The sequence below is a fragment of the Pieris rapae genome, chromosome 11 (assembly GCF_905147795.1).
Source record: "Pieris rapae chromosome 11, ilPieRapa1.1, whole genome shotgun sequence".
Lineage (NCBI taxonomy): Eukaryota > Metazoa > Arthropoda > Insecta > Lepidoptera > Pieridae > Pieris > Pieris rapae.
Window position 1 is genome coordinate 1,455,163 of NC_059519.1, and position 24,213 is coordinate 1,479,375.

Below are 24,213 nucleotides of genomic sequence, written 5' to 3' on the forward strand. Positions count from 1 at the left end.
CTCGTTTATTTTAATAATAATAATTATTATGCTTTTATTGCTGACACCCTATACTACATAATAAAACCTGATTCTTACATAAATAAAACTTAATCTAAATTAATACACTATATGACCCGTTATAGGTATAATCAGCGTGTCCTGTGACACATAGGCCACTTCCAGCTGCTTCTATTTTTTTTCTAAAGTAAGCTCTTCTTGTCCAAGTTGTGCCTCCTACTCTCTTTATATCGAGTGCCCATCTTTTGCTCTGATTTCCTCTATTCCGTTTTTCATCGCGTGGTTTCCATTCTGTAATTATTTTTGTCCATTTCAACCTGCTATATCTCGCCATGTGCAAGGGTCAGCATCATTTCAATAATAATAATAATAAAGCCTTATTTTATTTTGATATTCCTATATTCCATTTCAATTTTTTGAAAATTTACAAGATCATATTTTGAACATCCTTGTGAATCTCGATTAACTTAGATTAGGACAAGACTTAATCAGATGGTTTAATTAAACGGTTTAATGTTACTTAACCGTGATCTTATCAATTGGGGACAGAAATAATATATATTTTTTTATGAGCTGTCCCTACATATTAATTTAATTATTTATACTCGGGCCAAAAAGTAGGACAATTGTTTGCCCTACCTTCGTTTCATAATATACATGATAGTACGCGGGTTGAAGTCTTGGGTTTGATAACCCGGGGAAGTGATCACTGACTAACAAATTATCAAGCAAAGTGTTTCATTACCCCATGGGTTATGTGACTTTCGGTTTAGTGAATTCATTTAAAGTGAATTTAAAATCCTAAAAAAAAAATTGTAGTAGAAAAAGTTGCAGTGTTATGTATAAACAAAAATTAATCGCATAATATGTTGCTTAGTTCAATACTCGAAGACGGTTGAATAAATTCGAGTATTTTTTAACTCTTTGATTCTGAGGAAAGTTTTTATGGAAGGAAAAGGCAAAGTAAAAATCATATTAAGGTGAAACGAGTTCGCGGGCCCAGCGATAACAATTTAAAAAGAACTAGCGCGTGAGTAATTAAAATAATTCCCACACAATCACAAATATTTGTTGATTTCGAATTGACCCAGTTTTTGAGTAATTTTTTATGTAACAAAACTATATCAATAATGAAATTATAATTATTCAAATAATTATTGTCTCGCCTTGACGTTGTGTAATTATAGTACAGTTTCCATGGATTGAATAATATCATTGTGATATACCTTTTTAAGAAGTGCTTCATGTACGTAATTGGCGGAATATGAGTTCCAATGTGACTGACACCCATAACACTGTCTGTGCCAACTAAAAACAAATTAAATTGTAATAACCACGTCTTATATGGGGTTATATAGTTTGACATATGCATATCCAACATAAGAATATAAATACATGTCAACGAGGCATGGAAAGGTCGTCAATAGTGTCTGAAAGAAGTGTTAGACACTTTCTAATGAGAAATATCCTTTTAGTAAATAAGGTAAGTTTTATTAATTATTATTGCAATGTTAGCCTGGATCGTAATGTTAAATATCTATCTATCTTTGCACAGGACCCTCCTGTGCCTGACACACGCTGTTGACACATCGCCTACTAGCCTATTGAAAGATCCTAACAGATTGAGAAATCTGAGGCCCGGACCTAAAAAGGTTGTAGCAACATAGAAGATAGATATAGACAGATAATAGAAATAGTAGGTTACAAATAATCAAACACACGTCTTATAAGTCATTAGGTATGAGTGAATGTGTGAGTGTGTGTGCGCATGTATTTGAGAGATATTCTAATAGAGTATGTCATAAAAACTACAAGACCAGTAAACGATGGGAGCTTTCCCAAGAAACAATGTTGCTTTGTTAATAAAGTGTTATTAAAATGCAAAGATAATGTGATTAATTATTTAAGTGTAACTTTCATCTGTCCTGCTTTTCATAGATAACAAAATAAGTACTTGAGAATAGCAATTATTCCTGTTTTTGTTTATACTGATTCTATCACAAGCGAGGGCGCCACAAAAGAGATTGGTTGAAATATAAGCGGTAGAAGGAAGCGAATGGAGAAGGGAAGACATGGACGGAGACAGTTGGAAAAAACTGGAGCAGGGCCGGAATTTGGGGATACAGCCCCGAGTCTTCTACACACAGACAATAGAGACATCAGGAAAATTTTAAATTCCAACTAGTGAAAACCACTTTTTTTATTTTATATGTTAGTAAAAGAATCTACTTGGTTTCATCTAAAAATATTGATTGAAAAACTCAATTAAACAAAATTATTCATGTCTAGTCTACTAGTCTAGTAGTCTAGTCTCCTTTGTTGTCCCGAGGTCTCCAGACCTCTAAAACCGTCCCTAAGCTGGAGAAGACCTTTACCGGTGAAGTGGTTCCGATTGACGGTACTGAAGGCTACGATAGGCTAGGATACATAGGAGAAGAAAAAAAAATGTATAAAAGCTATATATATCTAAGCTACATACAGAAGAATATTTCTGTATTAGATATAAAACAGGCTTTTATCCAAAGTCAAAATTTATTTATTCATATAGCTAACATATTGTACACTTATGAACGTAAAAAATAGAAATATTAAATGATTCTAATTTTACATTTACTGCCAGTTATCAAATCAAGGGCGTAGAACGGAAGAGAAGAACTGGCAATAAACTCTCCGCCACTCTTTTTAATCGCCAAGTTTTTTTTTACACAATGTTTGTATGGAGCTGCAACCACTACACCATGTTCCATATGACATATTGAGTAATAAAGAATAAAAAAGAACCAAAAATTTGTCCTATATCAGCAGGATGCATGGTGAAATAGGAGCACGCACTTACATACTCGTGAGAACAACACGCAAATATTATTATTAGTATCTCGAACTTAGTTACTTAATTCCAACATATACGAGTTTCTCCTTATGGGTCATTTTATTATTATTATTACTCTCTTAAGTAAGTCGTTCCTTCCTAATCCTGTTTAATTAATGCAAAAAATAAAATCCTGCTTCGTGAGAACTTAATTAAAAGAAGAGATAAAATACAAGTTATTTATTTAAGAGAATACAACGTACAAGTTATGCAACTATGAATCAGTTGCTGGCAAACAAGGCAAAACAATCCAAGGCGTTAAGATCAACGGAATGTGGAGAGAGTGCATAATAGTTGAAAAACTTGTCATATTAGACCTTTTTTTTACCAATACACAATAGCTCACAATAGTGCCTATCTCGAACCAAATCCTCTGTTTTGCTGGTAATTTTCCTAATTTTTTGTGTCCAACATAAATTTATATATTTTTTTAACTAGTAGGTACATATTTTATTGTCATTCTTAATTTTTTTAAATATTTATGTTTAACTCAACTGTTTAATGTATGGGTTTCATTTCCCCATATAAAAAAGGTATGTCCTCAAATTATATATCTATATTAGAATATATTAGTAGTCTATATGTACAATTATGTTTGCTTTAGTATGTTATACAAAATACGTCATAATGTTAAGAAAAGACTAGGTAAACTTTGCGTAGAACAATCTGATTTTATATTAGAAATACAATGTACAGACTTGTAGTTTAAATTCTATTATATAGATAAGTAAGACAGAAAGCGTGTGAATATTATTTATTTCAATTTAATTACTTTCATTTGCTTTAAATGGAACACGTTTTATGTTAAATGTCAAAAGCCAACAAGTATTATCGAATTTAATTTGACTCAGCCTGTATTCACTTAGATTAGTGCGGGCGCAAGTGACTAGTAATTGCAGATGATTAGAGAGGTGTGTAGTGCAAGTAGATTCCAATTCCTGTTTAGTGGCTCTGTTAAGTAAATTCAATAGTCTATAGCTGTCAATCAGCAAGGATGGACGAATTATTGAAAAAAAAAGGATGGACGAATATCGAGAAACGCATGAAATGACATGTTTTGACAGGCACGCTGCGAGTGAGTTCTGGTACGTACCATTAAAGATCAGAAAATTAATTAATTTACAAGTAATACAAACAAAATAAATCAGCTTCCTATAACTGAAACAAGTCATGGACTTTTTGGGTCTAAGGCAAGGTTTCCTCTTTTCCTGATTTCCTTCACCGTTCGAGCAAATTATACATACGAATTGACACAAAAGTAAAGTCCATTGGAGCACAGCTGAGGTTCGAACCTACGACCTCATTGATGAGGCTTCCTTCCTACTATGTATAATCTAATAAAAATAATGTACCAGCATTTCAGTTCAAACGTGTTCGAATAAAATTTGCGGTGGCGGATTTTTGAAGTTTATTTGAAAGCAAATTAATTTCATAAAAAAAATGCAATTAATTTGCATATCAAAATCAGGAAGTATATTAGTGTTACCTTAATCGTTTTAAAGGAAAACAACTATTTCTTAAAGCCTTTAAGTTATTCTTAGACTCATAGCATATACAAAATTAGGACCTTTTTCCATTCAGAATCTTTTTTTGTATGATTCCTGGATCATCGAGGTGTTTTAAATAATAGATTTATTTAGTTTCACTCTTTAACACTCGCGTACAATAATAGAATATATGCGAAAAGATGAAATTTTAATTGCTATATAACGAATGATTGCAATGTAACAGTCGAAGAGGCTATATGGCTATACTCTCGGGGCGTAATTCCCAAGATTTAGTTAATTGTCACGCTTAGAAAACTAAGACATCCTAAGTGAGCAAAATTTACAGCCTTCATACAGTATTAAAATGTAAATTAATAATTGAATAATAATTACCAAATCGACTTTATAGTTTTGAACATGTCCGATGTATGTGAGAAGGTCGTAGGTTGGTTGCTTAATATTGCACATGATTTAATTATAAATCGTAAGTCTGAACCTAGAGTTATCTTAAATACTTTAGTGTTTATCACTTTATAAACTCTGAGTCCCCAAATACGCGCAAAAGGATGTAGTTTGGTGCGAGGGATGGGTAAATGTTTTTTTCCCATTTTGGGCATTAAAAAAGAGCTTTGCGCTAAGTTTCTTGATTCCATAATAATTTTTTTAAATTTATATTTTGAAATTGTTTTGAACTTCACAATATTTTCTTATCTTTTCTTAAACAGCATTATGTGACTCGTTAGACGCGTGAATTTATGGGTAAGTGTGAGGGTGCATGTAGACCTCTCGGCTTGACATGTAAGGTCTCAGTAGCATCTCCCTATCTGCGTTAGGTGTGCTAGTCCTAAACAGTTTTTATTTAATTGTAGATGGTTAGTATTTTTATTTTATTGAAGATATAGTCTACCTGCATATAACAGATGGATCAGAGGGCAAAAGTGAGTTCGTACGTAGCGTTGGCTGGGTTAGCCAAATTTGATCTGTCCCGCACATTTTACTAAAATTATTTCGTTCTTAATTTGTGATCTTTCTTTACGCTCGCTCAAACTGTGCTGCGTTTGAACCCAATTCATTTTTGTATTGATTGTTACGTACGTCGCGTAGGTCGCAAATCGGCATAGCACGACAATCGACACGGAACAGCATGTCAGGACAAAAGGCTTATCAATTACCATAAAATATATTCAAAAAATAGATACAGAAATAAAAAAACCTATCTATGTACACGTGTTAGAAGTTATACTTATATGGCATACAAGATAAAAGACTTAAAAAAAACCTTATCTTTAGCCTTATTTTACGTTTGTACACTAACAATAAAAACAATTCAAAAGGGTGTCGCTTTTTTGTGACGGTGTGCGCTCGTAACGTAAAAATTTACTCTCATCATTTTTCCCTTAGGCACCAAAAGAAGTTGTTATGACTTCAAAAAATTAAAATATGTTTATTTATTTGACAACAATTCATTATAATGTGTAAGGTTTGGGAACCCTTTTAAGTAAAGAAATACCTGTGTCAGCTGTTTCCTGCTCTTTCATAACAAACTTATTATTAAATTCCATAAAAATATAAACCTTAATTACTTCTTTTTTTTCTTCAACTATTTTCTAATACGCATATGTGCAAAGAAATCTACGGCTAGTTTCGATCACAATAAACTAAAAATCACACTACTTACTGATCAAGGCGACATTCAAATAACAAGCCTCTTAAAACATTACATATCAGAACAATCGTTAAAGATAATCTTAAGGCGTATTCTAAGGCGCACGCGAGCTCGCGTGCTGCCTGCGCGGGCGCTGTTACGTTAGCCAAGAGGAAGTAATAATAAGTTGAATGTGAAGGAATGTATGGCGTTATCTTGTGAAATATATTTTGTCTACTCAGATGAGAGTCGGCATTGTCAAGTATAAACTAATTAGTCCTGCGTTGGGTTTAAAAGATTTTTTTGCATTTGTATACTTGAATATATTTAACATTGAAGTAAAACATCGTGAGGAATCCGGCCGTAGACCCAAAAGTCGACGGCGTGTATTCGACACAGGAGACCGATCACCTACTTGTCTATTAGATTGATAAATGATTTTGAAACAGGTACAGAAATCTGAGATGCAGACTAAAAAAGGTTGTACTTAAAGAAAAACACTTTTTAACGGATTATAGTTATGTATTGTTGTATTTAAACTTATAATTATTTGTACATAATTTTAAATTTAAACCGACGTTTCGCGTGCTTTGCAGCGTGCGTGGTCTCGATTTAAATTTAAAATTATGTACAAATAATTATAAGTTTAAATACAACAATACATAACTATAATCCGTTAAAAAGTGTTTTTCTTTAAATGTGTAAAAGTTATGTTAATAAAAGACAATACTAAGGTTGTACTTATTTATATATTTTATTTAAACTTATGTGTTAATTCTAGACATAACAGGCTTTGGAATACTTTGCTAATACAGTCCCAAAATTTGATAGAATATATTAATAAATGAGGTAATTTTGGGTATTTTTTTTTATAGAACAGGGGGCGAATGGGAAGGAGGCTCATCAGATGTTAAGTGATACCATGGACACTATCAATGCCAGAGGGCTCGCGAGTGCGTTGCCGGCCTTTTAAGAATTAAAAGAATTGATTAAATCAAATTTTATTATAACTTAGACCAAATTATAAAATAGCATTTAAAACCGAGATAGACGTTTTATTGTTGTTATTTTTGCGGTTGGAGTGTAATGTTTACCGGTCGAAGTGCAAGGAAGCGCAGGATTTTGAGGGTTCATGTCAGAAACCGAAAACAGTAGTTGTGTCTACACTGAAATATACTAAAACATTTTATTTGTTTAGAAAGTAAATAAAATGTTTTAGTAAAGTTTTTTTTTATATAAAGCGCAAATTCGGATATATATACCCCACATGGAGTACGGTTCCCACTATGGGCGGGTGCTCCCCAGTACCAGCTCCTTCCACTTGACCGTATTCAACGAAGAGCGGTTCGAATCGTTGACGAACAAACTCTCTCCGAGCGGCTTCATCCTTTGGCGTTGCATAGAGATGTGGGGTCTCTCTGCATCTTCTCCTGCCCGTTCGCCCCCTGTTCTATATAAAAATGAAAGTAAGGAATATTCGAATTAATTTGACATTTCATAACTAGGGTGTCCAGTTGAGCCTATCAAGAATTAAAAGTGCACTATTATCATACAATAATTAAAACACCAGTTACGATCCGGTAATATAATAATCGATATTTAACAACGTGTGATTAGATAGCGTACAATGCCTTATTATTCAAGCAAAAATACTTTCCTGTTATCATTACGTTCTGAATTGCATAACAAAATAATTGTTACAAGCCGGACGCATCAATGTTACGCCACGCCCTGCAGAACTCATTATTAGTATCGATATTAAAATCGTAATCGAATTGAAAGTTTTCGGAACAAAAAAAGAGGATTTTATATCATTGAAACTTGCGTCTTTTCCTTTTACAGGTAGCAATTGCGTTTAATTTCAATTAAAATGTCATAAGAGCAATGGCCTTGTGGTTGTGTGCTACTCTCATTTCTAAGATAGGTTCGATCACCAGCTGTTAACATCATCGTTCGGTGAAGTTTAGTATTAGACCGAAAAAGCCGACGGTGTATGTCAGGCACACCACATCCTTGCCGGTTAAAAATGATGAACAGATACAGATATCAGACGTGAAAGTTTGGAGTACCATTAACAAGTCAATTACTGTTCCGAAAATACGTATTTATTTATTTATTTGGAAACAAAACAGATACATCTTTATAATTAAAAATAAAACTTATATAAACACATTGGATGTATCCACAATAGGTTTCACTAATATAACTATAAGATACAAACAAAACAAAACATGACAACGACACATACATGGAAGAGTTAAGAAATTAACAATTGTTTTATTTATTTTTTAAAATATAATTTATTCATATAGGTACATCAATATGGGTATGACCGTCAAAAATAAATATTTACTAAATTTTACGTTTACTGCCAGTTCCCAAGGACCTAAGTCCTTGGTCCTTGTCCTTTAAACGGATGAGCAGAATTAACAATAAACTCTCTACAAAGGCTCTTTGCTAAGGGGCTGCAACCATTACACCATGTTCCACATGACATCTTAAGTAATTAGTAGTTGATTAATAATAAAAAACAAAGATTTGTTCTCTCTTCGCAGGAGGCATGGTGAAAAAGCACGCACATACATTCTCGTGGGAACAAAACGCAGAAACATAGTTGAAATAACTAAAATCACCGCATACACGAATTCTAGTCCAACCAGACGCCACAAGTAGCATTCGTTCACAAGTATGACGCATGGACAGCCATCGGCCATTGCCATATTTTAGGGAGAGAGTTTTATTACAGCAATAGAAGTAATAACTTGTGTTAATATAATTTTTGATAATCTTATCTTTTTTAAACTGAGAATCCAGTTTATTTGAGACTTCAGACATTTATTAAATTTATGTCATTTTGCTTTATTTAATTTGTAACAATTGACAATTTTGTACTGTTACAATTTTAAATTAAGAACTTCTATCCAATAAGATGCATGGAACAAAATTGTTTAGCTTTCCAACACACATACGCCACTTAGAATCAAAAACGTATTAGGTCCACGATCCCAACAAGAAAACGTTTTTAACTATAGGTTCTACATTTTTATGGCTGTTTCATCGCAATAGTATATATATAATAAGTATACCATAGAAAGGACAGTTTAACTGTAGGTTGTAAATAAAATGTTGCTAGTAGTAGATTTACTAATAAAAGGTAAATATTTCCTTGATTCAAATGTGTCGTAATATGTAGTAAAAGTTATAAGTTAGCGAACTCTCTTGGGTTTTAGTACAGTCTAGGCATAATTTAACAGCGAAAGTAGACGTTTTCCAAATTATTTGCGTAATATTAGTGAAAATGAAAAGTATCACACAGGGTAAACATTTTTATTAATTATTAATATATATATAGATATAAATATTGAAGCTAAATAGCCTTAATAAGTGTAATATCATATGATTATTTATTTTTATTAACTTATCGTTAAACGTCATAGTGTGTAATAATAAAGAGAAAAACTAATTTAAAAAAATTGGTCCCTGTGTACGTTTAACGCTGGCAGCATTTCCTCGCTGTATTGCGATATTTATTCGGTGAGCAAAGAAAACATAAGCTCTGAGGTCACCGGTACTTTCTATTAGATTTTTGTAATCACTGGACGGGCCGCAGTGATTAGGCCTCATTGTCACACGATTCCGTCCTAATCTCCTGCGAGGAGACGATATTAGAGAAGGTACAGTACTGAGTTATATATAACCTCTCCATATATACGCCGTAACCGCAAGCATAGCAGTGTTTCCCCATGAAAAACCTACGGGTATGTTCTTCTTTCAGTGCCTCTCCATTACTGGAGGTTGGCCGTCAGTCTTTTGCAGCAACTCTTGTCCCTTGCTAGATGCAGCAACTCTTCGGCAGTTGCAATACCCCTCCACTCCCTAACATTGCGAAACAATGATTTCTTCCTTCTAACAATACGCCGTATGCCCGCAACTTTCCGTTGTTTAATGCAGAAGCAATCTGCAGAAGTTTTTCGTCATTCTTACTCGGTTCAGAACCTTCTAACGAGAAAAAGAGACCTCCTGGATTCAGCTAATACGAAGTATGTGTTAATAGCACCACAACGCAAATGCTTCTAAGGTATCTTCTTTAATTCTCTCATCTTCATAGCCGAACAAAACAATTGGTCATATGTAACGAAGAAGAACGGACTCTGAGTTTAATCGTCAAGTGACGGCTGCACAAAGCTTTCTTCTGTTTGTGTGTACATTAAAAAAAAAAAAAATTAAGTCCGAATGCGCTTCACAGGCTAATAATATGTTGCAAGAGTTCAGGAGGGATAATGAATCCCTGCGAGCTGAGAACATGACGCTGACTGCGAAACTTGCCCAATTTGACCAACTTTCCCGCGCAGCAAATATAGAAATTCAATGTGTCCCGGAACACAGAGGTGAAAACCTAACCAAAATTATCCAGCAAGTTGGGAATGTAATCGAGTGCCCTGTCAATGAACAAGATATCCACTACTGCTCCAGAGTCGCTAAACTAGACAGCAAATCTAATCGTCCTCGCTCCATTCTGGCTAAGTTTAGTAGCCCGCGTCTACGCGACGAGTTTATCGCGGCTTCCATAAAGTTCAACAAAGCTAATAAGGACAATAAACTAAACTCTAGTCACTTGGGCATTGGTGGCATTGCGAAGTCTGCTGTCTATGTGGTGGAGCACTTAACGCCTGAAAATAAGGTATTACATGCCGCTGCTAGGCAGAAAGCAAAGGAACTAAAATACAGCTACGTATGGGTGCGCAACGGCCGTGTTTTCATGCGAAAAAACGCGGAATCAAACTTCCTCCATGTAAAAAGCGTAGACATATTAAGTCGCTTATCATAAGTACGCTAAGCTTGTTTTATAAATATATATGTATGTTGAACAGTGGGCACCCCACACAATGTAAACAAAATCGATTGTAACTACCAAAAACCGAATATAACAAGTGTATTTAATCTAAGTATATATTACCAAAATGCTAGAGGCTTAAGAACTAAAACGCATTCTTTCTACACCCAATTACTTTGTAACACTTATGATATTATAATTTTAACTGAATCATGGTTAAAAGACTCGATATATAGCTCAGAGCTGTTTGATGGACGGTATGTGGTTTACAGGCGGGATCGGTCTGAGACCTTAAACTCCCACAAAAAAGATGGAGGTGGCACCATTATTGCGATCTCAAAGAAACTTAAATCCAAAAGAATGATTAGTTGGGAATCTGATTTAGAAGAAATCTGGGTTCGAGTGGAACTGCCGGCGCCACGTTGCCTTCATCAAATTGATTTCTGTGTAGTTTACTTTCCTCCGCCCGTCAACTATTCTATGTTAAAAAAATTCACCACAAATTGCAATAAAATTTTCGGACACTCTGTACATCATTGTATTGTTGGTGACTTCAATTTAAGAGATATACGCTGGAGCAATTCTAGTGGTGAATTTTATGTCCCTCCTTCATGTCAACCATTTGTCGATTTCATAGACACTAATAATCTAAAGCAACATAATTCTATCCTTAATAATTGTAACAGAATTCTAGACCTTGTACTTACAAATCTGCCATCGTGTGAGGTGAGCAATTCGTGTGGTGTTTTAAGCGTTATAGATAAACTACATCCTCCCTTGGATATTGAAATTTCCCTGGCCAGAAATCCTGAATTACCTTTTAACATAGTCACGACTAAGCGTAATTTCCGTAAAGCTAACTATGACAATATCTTTATTGAGCTAACAAAATGTGATTGGGAGAAACTTTTCGCTGGGATTGACGACATAAACTTGATTGTAAATGTTTTTTATTTGAAGATACGAGATATAATCAATAATTACGTTCCTTTAAGCAAACCTAGTAATAACCGCTATCCCCCATGGTTTGATCGAAATTTAATTCGAACTTTAAAAGAGAAGAATAAAATAAGACTACGTTATAAAAAATATAAAAACGCAAGGGACGGGCTAGAATTGACTTTACTTAGTAAAAGATGCAAGAAAATGGCCAGTGATTACTATAAGCGGTATTTCTCCGATATAGAAAATAAAATAGACGCAAACCCTAAATATTTTTGGTCATATGTGAAAAACAAACGCTGCGGCAATAGTTCTTACCCCTTGGCTATGTCAGATGGACACACTTCTGCCTCTGACGGTTACCGAGTCTGCGAACTATTTTCCACTCATTTTAAAACTGTATATACTCCTAGTAATAGCATTAATTTTAGGCATAACAAGGAACAGAAATCCTTTTTTTCTAAACTTGATAATAGTGCTCTTTACTTGTGTCCGCCGGCTTTGAATTATGAAAATCTTCTTAAGAAACTAATACACTTGGACGAGTATAAGGGCGCTGGCCCAGACGATATTCCGCCCATTTTTATACGCAAATGTGCTCAGTATTTGGTGGAACCTCTACTTACAATTTATAATAAATCTCTTAACTTAGGAGTTTTTCCGGACAAATGGAAAATGGCTAAAGTGGTACCTATCTATAAGTCGGGGGAAAAAGAGCTAGTTGCTAATTATAGACCCATTTCTATTCTTTCCTCCTTTGCTAAAATACTTGAGTCTCTAGTATGTCCCTATCTTTATAAACACTTTGAACAGTTAATTGCTTTATCACAACATGGGTTTATGCAACGTAGATCAACCACAACTAACCTAGTTGAGTATACTGAATTCCTAAGTGATGCTTTGGATCGTGGTCTCCAAGTTGATACGATTTATACAGACCTCAGCAAGGCTTTCGATCGAGTTCCTCACTCTATACTTTTAAATAAGTTGTCTAGCTATGGCGTATCACCGCGTTTTCTTAAATGGATTGAATCTTATTTAAGTAATCGCGAATTTTTCGTTGTCGTAAACGGCTTTAGCTCCACAATACATAAAATATCCTCCGGTGTACCACAGGGCTCTCATTTAGGGCCAATACTATTTAATATATTTGTAAATGATTTAACAACTTGTTTTAAGCATTCTAAGGAGTACATGTACGCAGATGATCTCAAGTTTTGCCGTGTTATCAGTAGCTCCGATGATTGCTCGATGCTCCAATCTGATCTGAATGAAGTGACCTCATGGTGTGTCTCTAATGGTATGGAGCTAAATGTCCGAAAGTGTCACTTTATTCGTTTTGCAAGAAAAAGGGATATTTTAATTCACAACTATCATATAGGTAGCGTAGTACTTCGAGAGGAAAGAGTGATTCGTGACTTGGGGGTACTTTATGACAATAAGCTAACGTTCTCAGAACACCAAGACTTTATAGTTAAGAAAGCTTCTAGAATGCTTGGTTTTGTCATAAGAAATACGAAAGGATTTCGTAGCATCAAGTCAAAAATACTATTATACAATAGCCTCGTGCGGAGCATTCTAGAATATGGTTCAGTTGTATGGAGGCCGCATTATGCGACGCACATGCTACGACTCGAGAGATTACAAAAGAGGTTACTGTGGCATCTGCTTTTCTCCAGTGGCATCTCGAAAAAAAAGTTGCCAACGTACGAAACCAGGCTGGCACACTTTAATATGATGTCATTGGAGAATCGCAGAAAAATTATTGATATATCGTTTGCAGCAAAGATATTCAATAATAAGATTGATTGTCCGAACCTTCTTTCTAAATTTAAAATTCATGTACCCTCTCGATCCCCTAGGCATCCCGTTATTTCATTTGTCCCTCCTTTCCGTAGGACGCGTTTTGGTCAAAGCTCTCCGGTGTCCAGATTAAGCATTCTGATAAACAAGCTAGGTCTGGATATCCAGAGTTGCTCCCCTCACACTTTAAAATAGATTTTGGTTTAGTTTTTTGTAATTGTTTCTTTTTTGTAATGTTTGTTTTGTTTAAAAATTGTTTCGATTGATTTTTGTATGTGCTCAAAATGAATGTCATGTTTGCCTCTAATTGCTCATCACATTCAAAATTGTATTTTGTGTTTGTTTTTACGAATGTATCAGTGTGCCGAGCGTTGGCAATCTTTATCAAAAAAAAAAAAAAAAAAAAAAAAAAAAAAATCTTTATTACTAATCACGAACACTTACACACTAGGCTAACTCTCTCTCTTCACAATAAACTTTATGTTGATATTCGCTAAATTACTAACAAATATGGCTTTAGTACAATCGAGCGTGATATTTCAAAATGTCAATACCATGACCTATAGGAGAGCGATATAGAAATAGATAAGACAAATTCACAGATAAATTACATTTAACAATAACATGCATAACTGTAAGCAATGAAACAGGAAACGAGGCAGGAGTGAACAACCCAAACAATTCTTCAGAACACTCGCTGTAGTACACTTTGTAGAATACGCAGAGACGCAATGTGTCTGCGTGAAAGAGAATCAAGCCGATCAGTAAAACATTATTGACAATTCGACATGCCTATCGCTGAATTTGATACCTGGATTTAAAAAAATAACTTAATTATAGATTTATCTAAACGTCTGAGTCTCGGATTCGAAAGGCTATTTTCTTTTAATATGTGGGAAATAAATAAACTCTATTAACAAAAAAGTAATTAAACACCCACAACTACTGAAGCTTTAGTTGTGTATATTTTATTTTGTTTGTTACTTTAGTTTAGTCATGGCAATCATCTCTTTGTAGGTATATTTTCTATCTGTTATGGATGAACTTGTTACCTACTACAGGACTAAAGTCCTTATTTAGGCATCCGCTTCTCACAAATATGATCAAAACCTGTCGTATGTAATCCTGTAAACTTGTGAAGAGGTATGTAAACTTTATTATTATTATTATATTTGTATAGTATTCTATATTTATTATTATTTGTATAGTATTCTAATAGTGTAAGAATATTATAAATCGGTTTAGGGGTTTTAATTTTCTTCGTTGTTAGCATACAAACATATAAATCATTTTTATATAGGTAGTTTTTGTTTTAGCCCGTTGACATTGCTGGACATCACTAAATTTTCAATACGACCAATTCCCCGCGCTCTGCATCCAACGCCTCTACCAGGTGATCTCTCCGCCTAAAGGGGGCCTCCCTTTAGGTTTATATTTGAGATATCATTAAATAAAATAATTGTTCGGATGTTTTTTTTTTCTTTTTTAAAACAGGGGACCACGCATCAAGCCGCTTGGAAAGAGACTGGTCGCCGATGATAGAGCTACTGCTCTTGGAATCAGTCGTCATGCTAACTTAATTATTAGATTAATGTTGTGGTCAATTAAGCGATAGCGTGTTGATACAATTGATTGATGATTAGTGAATGCTAATTATAGGTCAGTTTATAAAATAGAAAGTTATATGTTTCCAGACATCAGATATTTAGTCGTGATTCGTTTATTATCGTAAGATTCACACGGCAAATTTGCTTAAAGTTTTAAAATTTCGCGGAACCACAGATCTGAACGATTTCATTATCCTATTGGAATGATCAGGAAAACAAATATGTATATATAAATCTCAAGCTTAGAGAATCCCTGATATCAATAGTCATACATGGTGTAAAATCTCAACACTGCATGAACCCAAAGGCTAAAGTTTTCTAATTCATAAAACAAAATACGAAATTCCACCTGTATCACCTCGACGTCCGCCGTTCCACAACTGCGCGTTTTTCAAGGCAGTTTTTGCCGCGCACCACCACATTGTGGAACCAGCTGCCCACTGAAGTATTTCCGAACCAATTCAACTTAGGGTCCTTCAAGAAAAGAGCGTACAAATTCTTAAAAGGCCGGCAACGCACTCGCGAGCCCTCTAGCGTCGAGAGTGTCATGGGCGGCGGTATCACTTAACTCCTAGCCTCCTGCCCGTTTGCAGAACGGGCAGGAGTTTTGAGAGTTTTGTTCTATAAAAAAAAGAAGAAAAAAAAACTCACTTCACTTCAAACAAACATCACTTTTAATGTTGATTGTAATCGTAAGGCATGTCTAACTCGCAAGCAATTAAACTGTTAGCACCTAGCTTGTCCTTATTATTTCAATTAATTTTTGTTTGAGATATTACAACATAATTGTAGGTATAATGTGATTTATAATAAAAATGTTATTTGCAATCTTAATTGGCACATGGTACTTAAAAACAATGACGTTACAAAATTTAAGTTTCGCTAAAGAGCTGCGTAACTTAACACGCACAACATATTTTATTATTAAAAAAGGCGGGCTCCTTCACATCTTGCTACAAAAAGGGACACACACAGAAACCAAAAATTAACATAGATATATACGGTTAGAATAACTTTATTTCTCATAGGAATAATAAAAAAAAAATTCGCTTACTGAGAAAAAAACATTACAAGAGACTAAATAATTATTACTAGAACGCACAGAAGGTACCTATACAAAAATTCAAAAACAAATACAATAACAAAAATGCAGGTAGACACAACAGACTCGAAACAAAAAACATAGGTTTAGGATTGGACTTATTACTAGATGTGGCATTGATGGCATAGCCTGATATAACAGGTTTATATTAATTACTTTTTATATTTATACATTATATTATATGTATTATATTACGCTATACTATATTATATTATATATATATTTAATAAGACTATTTTATTTTTAGTTTATTGTTCTATTTAGATATTTTAGGTAAATACATTTATATGATTTATATGGTTTCATAAAATATTTTATGTACCTATTGGGTTTTATTTGTTTTTGTCTAAAAGAAGTAATTAATAATTAATATTTAAACTTTAGCGGTGCAAATCTAATCGAAATGGGGTGTATTGCTTTATTTATATCTACATATATTTAATCACTTATTTGTATGTATTAACTGTGTGTGCTTTTAGTAGCTTTTTGAACCGGGCATAACTTTGTTCTCCTTTTATAACCGATGGTAACTTATTATAAATTGAAACACCCTCAAACTCCAGATTTCTTTTTCCATAGTTAGTTCTAGGAGGGCGCGTCACCAAGTAACTAGCGCGTCTTAAGTTAATCTTTCGTGTCTGTTGTTTTGTTACAAATGTTATATTGGAATTAATTTCCTTATTTAATATTTTACGTATTAGAATACAAGTGTAGTATATGTACGTTTGTTTTATGTTCATTATTTTTGTTTCTTCGTATATCTTTTTAGTTGGTGTCCGTAATTTATAGTTAAATAAATTTTTTATTAATTTATTCTGAACTCTTTGAATTGAATCTAGATAAGACTTCACTGCAGTACCCCACACCTCAATGAGGTAGTCGATATGAGGCTTTACCAAAGAATTATAGATAAGATATCGCACCTTTCGAGGGAGACAATTTGTTATATTTCGTAGTGCACCTGTGAGTGGGATTAGTTTAAGTTTGATTTTTTCTAAGTGTGGCTTCCAGGTTAGGTTACTGTCCAAAGTTAGTCCGAGATATTTTTCTTTGGTTTTTCGTTCAAGTAGTTTTTCGTCTATTTTTAGTTCGAAATTATTATTTATTTTTTTATTTTTTGCTGCAAAGATAACATAATTCGTTTTTGTAATATTAATAGTTAAAAGATTTGACTGAAACCACTCATGTAAGCGATTGAGATCATTTTGAGCGTCGGCTACTAGAACTTCGACCGAGTTTCCAAAGTAAAAGAGACTTGTATCGTCTGCATAAAGGGAGATGTCTCCTTTGAGACCCAACTCAAAGATACTGTTAATATAAGTAAGGAACAGGAGGGGGCCTAATATTGATCCTTGGGGAACGCCATAATTCAGGGCACAGGGATTGCTTTCATATTCACCTATTTTTACTATTTGTGTACGGTTCTCCATATATGATTTAAAAATTTCAAGTGCTTTGCCTGTAACACCGGTGAGTTCAAGTTTTTGTAATAATTTTTCATGACTGATGGTGTCAAACGCTTTTTTTAGATCGATAAATATACCTAAGGCAAGTTGTTTTTGATCAATTTTATTTTTAATCTTGGTTACGAGGTCAATTGTAGCAGCGAGGGTATTTGATTGGGCTCTAAATCCATATTGTTTTTGGTAAAAGAAATCTTTTGAATTAAGGAATGACTCTAAGCGCTTATAAAGAATCTTCTCAAAGACCTTAGAAAGCACTGGGAGAACTGATATAGGACGGTAATTGCACGGGTCAAATTTACTTCCGGCCTTATGAATTGGTACAATTTTTGCAACTTTTAACTCGTTGGGAAAAGTACCTCGTGCCAAATGATAGTTAATGCAGACTGTTAGTTCTGTGGCAATTATGTCTTTTACGCATTTAATTGATTTTGTACTAATACCATCAATGCCAGATGCAGTATTACAGTCAAAATTTTTAATTATGGTAATAACTTCCTTCGTAGTTACTGGTTTTAGAAATCGCAATTCTGTTCTATCAGTTAGCCTACATTCTTCTAAAATTTGAATAACTTTTGATTTTTGAGAAATCATATTTGCTAGGGTTGAGCCAATGGTCGAAAAATATGAGTTAAAACTTTCACATATTTCTTTTTTGTCAGTAATAGTGCCAGCTTCCGTTTCAAGTCTGTCCGGTCCAGTTCTGCTATGCAGTTTATTTTTAGATAATTCATTTATGAGTTGCCACATTTTTCTTGGTTTACTAGAGTTTTCTTCAAACCTTTTACAATAATATTCACTTTTCGATTTTCTTATATTGTGTGATACTCTAGCTTTTATATGTTCATATTCGGCTTTTAAATTCGTGTCCATCGCATTTGTTTTATATTTTTGCCATAATATATTCTTTCTATTTATCTCTTCTAATAGATCTTTTTATGTAAATGTGTTTAAGTCTAGAATAATCAGATATAAAAGGCTTTTAATATATTGTCAACGATAATTTGTGTGTTTTAAGGCAATATCAGTAAATTATTATTTCGCTTCCGCGTTACAAACACTGATTTGGTTCCAATGTCTTTACCGCTCGAGTTATCAATGAGGTTCTTTGCGCAATGATGCTTCAATTGTAGTTAATTAATGTTATATAAGGACTGTAACAGTTGTATACGTCGGCCGGAAAATCACTGGGTAAATATAGGTGTGCCTTTAATTTAATTTTTAAAGCGGTAGGTACATTAGAATAATAAGATTAATAACGACAGCATAATACGGAAATTTTTGATACACCCTTACCAATAAAGTTTTAGTTTTAATTAGCCTTAATTTCTGAATTCAGGCGAAAGGAGTCTAACTTATAAAGATTTTTTTTAATGACGTCGTTAAGATTGTAATGGATGTCTAAATTGATAGCTTGAGGCAAATATTACACGGCGTTGAATGTGGCTATCTGGAAGAATTGGTGGGTAATTGGAGACCCATGATACGACGTTTGTTAAGTTTAACTGTTGATTGAGAGATGTCTGGTTGAGATATATTTTTATCGGTAAAGAGGAAAATATCAGCCAATATTATAGTTGTCATTTATAATTGTCGTATTTTATTCAGAGTCGAAACATCGTGCTATGTATGAATTCTGTATAAGTCTAGATTCTGATGTTACCCATGTTTGTTTCACTATTTTATAGGTTAGGTTTAACGCTTAATTATTCAATATTTTAAATACGTTGGCCACTTCCATCCAGCCAATCTGTCACACCTATCCAGTCTATGTTCAACAGTACAGTATCAAGGTCTAAACACTCCAATTTACATTTACTCAAACCTGAGGAAATTAATTTACTGAAATAAATAAAAAATAAAAATGTTTTAACTTCCTACTAACATGAATTTTAATCAAGAATTACTTCATTATTTATTAGATCTTTTAAATTTTATGGGTTTTAGTAGTAATCCACTTCACGAATTCATAAATTACTATCGAAAACATAAATTACTGCAATTATAAATTATTAGTTAGAGTTAAATTAATTTAATTTTATAATATAAGGTAAAGTATTGAAAAATTATATCTATTTAAAATAGAATCATACAAATGAACTGTAAAGAATCTGTTAACTTCAGGAGATGACGTAACTCAAAAAATATGGCAAATACTAGACTAGAGAAACCTAAAATAAAAATCTAGTTACTACAACACATACGGAATTCAATGGAATCGCACCCAACCCAAATTAACCTCAGAAAACATCTGATTGATAGCCGATTGCAAATGAACGAGAGCACAAAAAAAACTCTAAATAGTGTCTTAAATAGAAATACTAGCCTTTTGTCACAGTTAAGAAATGTTCAGACTGGATTATGTCAACCGTCTGTAATCGACGCCATGCAATCCTTTATTGGATTAAGGCTATATCTTTTGTGTTCAAGCGGCGACCTGGTTAACAAGTGACCGGCACATTTCAACCTTAGATTCTAAAATTATCATCGGTCTTGAAATACTTTGTATGACCCATAGATATCATTTGCTATTATTTGCGAGTGTAAGCATGACATGATTAAAATACATATTTACTATAATAAATTTATTTTTTGAATGCTCATATAATAAGAATTAGATGCAATAATGAATGCAAGATTATTAAAATAATAATGCTCGTTTTCTTGCCAATTATTACAAAGTAGCATATACCTTAGCTTTTTGTATATTTTTTCTTGTTATCCTAATATCCTAACTTTCTTCAGTACTCTCCTTATCCAGCTCTTTCCAAATTTCTCTGTTTATTTATTTATAAAAACATGCCAACAAATTTGATAAAACAAATTACTTTTTTAGTGTTACAAGCTCATATATTATACGAAGAGATAAAAAAATACATTAAACGAAAATCGAACATATAATATTCGTTTCTTTGTCTATGTTGTAATGATTACAGTATCTTAGAATAAACAAAAGCTATAAATCGTTAAGATATCCTGTAGTCAAGGTAGCACCCTGATTCGTGTGAACTTGTGATTTCTATTATATAAAAAGCATAATTAACGGAACTTAAATGTCTATACAAATCAGTTTTAATTAGTAACGAGGTACGAATGTATTATATCGATAAAATTATGAATTAAATCTAGAAATAAATATAGCATCTGCATCTGTGATTATATAGACATTTTCTTATACTATAACATTTTCTTTTGAATTTTTATTGTATGTAAAGGGATGATACAACTTGCTGAGTTTCTTGCCCGTTCTTCTCAGAACAAGACCTCCTGGTAGTATTGCGAACGGATTGCGTAGTTTTGCTCTTTCGCGAATTTTGAAAACGTTTTTGACATTCATAAGCATGCCTTAAGTCGCATCTAAATTGAATAACTAAATTTTGATTGATTGATTGATTGATAGTTTGTTTTTTTTTATATTCACGGACGCTTGGCGGAGTTTCTTCGTCCCATCGGGATTTGCGTGACGCCTGTCGTCGATGTTGTCTAGATCTGGTTAGCGCTGCGTCTTCTTAAGTTCTCGTGTCACACACGTATTATTTCTTACAGGAACATACATTTAATTGTCCTTGTTTTAAGAAGTGTGACGTTTGAGAGCATAATTAAATTAAATGTCAAAATGGCGTGTCACTTATCTCTTCCGCTTTAATCATAAATAAAATACATTCGTCGAAAAAAATCTACGCAAACCAACTTAACACAGAATAAAGAAAGTAAATAATGCTCTATACTAAATTATTTTTAATGTTGCAAATTTTGAAATATCGGTGGGTGTATTAATGTTTTTTTATAAATGTGGGTAAATGCATGACTTGGATTATAATTCGTACCAGTAGTATACTAGTGTTGAAATCTTTTTCTTTTTGATTCTCTTTTCTCAATTCTGAGTGTGTCAATATAGCCTTATGATCACTGAAAAGTACAAAGTAAACTTATACCAGCCGCCATTTTATTTAATTCATTTCATTTTTAACTAGTTTAGTTAAACTATTAAAAATTATTACTATCTTGTTTAGACTGTGCAAGTATATTTTATTTTTCTCACAGTAATTAAAAAGAAAGTTGTACCAATTTTTGCGGCTTTAAATTTGTATGTATATTTGTAATAAAATATTTCCCAGTACTGTCTCTAACATAAACATTAATGAAGAAAGAGCGTGTCTTTAAAACTAAAGTTTCTATCGTGTTCAAGGTATCTTTAAAGCTGTAATTGTACGAAATGTACCGGATATTCACATTGTATAGTTTTTATGGCTTTAAAATTGCGTTCGAATGACCTTCGGGTGTCATAGTAATAAATGACCACAAATTGTTTTAGTTATAACTACAATTACAAATTGGTGTAATAAAAGATTTGATCACCGCTAGCACTTGACACGCCCTGGCTTTAAGGTCGGATCAATTATCTGTGAATAGATATATAAAAAAAAAGATCAAGAGAGTTTTTCTTTTGCAATGCTTAAATGCATCACAGTAATAATAATAAGTAATAAATGCCTTTTATTCGCTGACCATTTAGCTTAAATGCTATTCTTATCAAATATAAATATTCTTAAATCTAATTAGATAGCAAAAATAATTATTTATTCTCAACCGATTTGGTCAGGTTGTCTGTCGACATAGGCCTCCCTAAATTGTTTCCATGTCTCTCTATCCTTGGCAGACCTTCTCCATCCTTTTGGTAGATCATCCTCCCATCTTTTAATTTGACCTCCTCGTTTCCTTTTCCATTCCTCTAATACCACTCTAAATGGATTACAATAGTAAAATCCAAATGTTGTACTAACGGACGAATCTTCGAAGACCACTTTCCAAGCGCGTTGATACCTTGGCTTTGCATATAGATGTGGGGTTATTCTGCTGCTTCTACAGCATTTGCCATGGAGATGTTCGGATTAATACCTGAAAGAGAGTTTCAGAATACTAAATATTACCCGTACCCACCCGCTACGACGTCCATTTCGTTGGTTCCACAACTGAGGGTTTTGTTTAGCTGCCAGCTGCTCACTGAAGAACTCCATGTCAAAGACATAGAATACTAATTCTTAAAAGGCTAGCAACGGACTTGCCAGCCTTCTGGCAATATGGGTGTCCATGGGCAGCATTGTATTATCACGGGTGGCACTATCACTTAACATCAAATGAGTCTACTGCCTACTGATTCTTTGCCGCCTGTTATATAAAATAAAGCGTACTGCTGATCAGCAAGGTGTAGGACCTACGCGCTTATAGTTAAAAAAACATGGCTGATCTATAATAATAATAGTAATTAGAACTAAAAAGTATTAAATCCTTATTTGCATACTTATAAAGACATTTCATGTGTAACGGCTGACTGAGTCCTTCTGACTTCTTTCTACTTCCACTTCGCGTCGGTAGATGGCGTTAATATGGTTTATAGTGGTTCTATCAAATATCAATCTGTCTACGACTACTATTCCTGTAAGACACGTGTTTGGAAATAACGTAAAAAAATAAAACCTAAAATTTTATTTATTCACAATAATAGTCATTGATCAGCGTTGGCCTAGTGGCTAAAGCGTGCGACCCTCAACCCTGAGGCCGTGCCTTCAAATCACGGCGTTGCACCAATGGAAATTTCTTTATAAGTATGCAAATAACACTTGCTCCTACGGTGAAGGCAAACATCATTAAATCCGGTGACTTGTGTCAGAAAACTGATCTGAACTGACAAAATAAAAATTATAAAAGAAACGGATACAATCTGAGGCCAACCGCATACAGGGTTGTGCAGTTGTATTAACAATAATAAACAAATATCAAAAAAATAAAATTATTACCATGAAATATTTCTGACATGAACCAAAAAACCAGTTATCATGAAATTTTCCCAACACTTCAGTGGTAACAATTAACTATGCTTTAAATTACATATGAAAATATCCGGGTGGCCTCCAGAAGGCCTTGCTCTGGTAACTTTCTATCAAATTCACTTGCCTTGCCTTGCAATTATTTGTTAACCTATATTATATAATATTTCCATTTATTTTGCGTCGTCTTACATTATTTCATCTAAACCCTATACCGTTCATTGAAACCTACTAAACAAAATTACTAATCTTACAAATACGGCAATAAAATTTTGATTACTATAAAAAATATCTTTGACGTTTAATTAATTAATTTATTTATTTAATAATAAGTACCTAATCTAACAGCTTATACTTATACATATTATAATACAAAATACTAAGACAATACAGAAAGCCAAAACAACTTTCGTTGTATTATACAAAAAGATGATAATTATTCAATTCAATTCATAAAAGTATGTAATTTTTCATCACTGTTTTTATATTTCGTACGTATACCGACCTTACAAACAACAAAATTTATTTTTGCCTCCAGCAAATAGCCCGACGATATCTCAAGTTCGTCTGTTCGTCTAGAGCGACCGGCGTTTTGATCTGGTGTCTGTGTGACCTCTGACATTTCACCAGTTT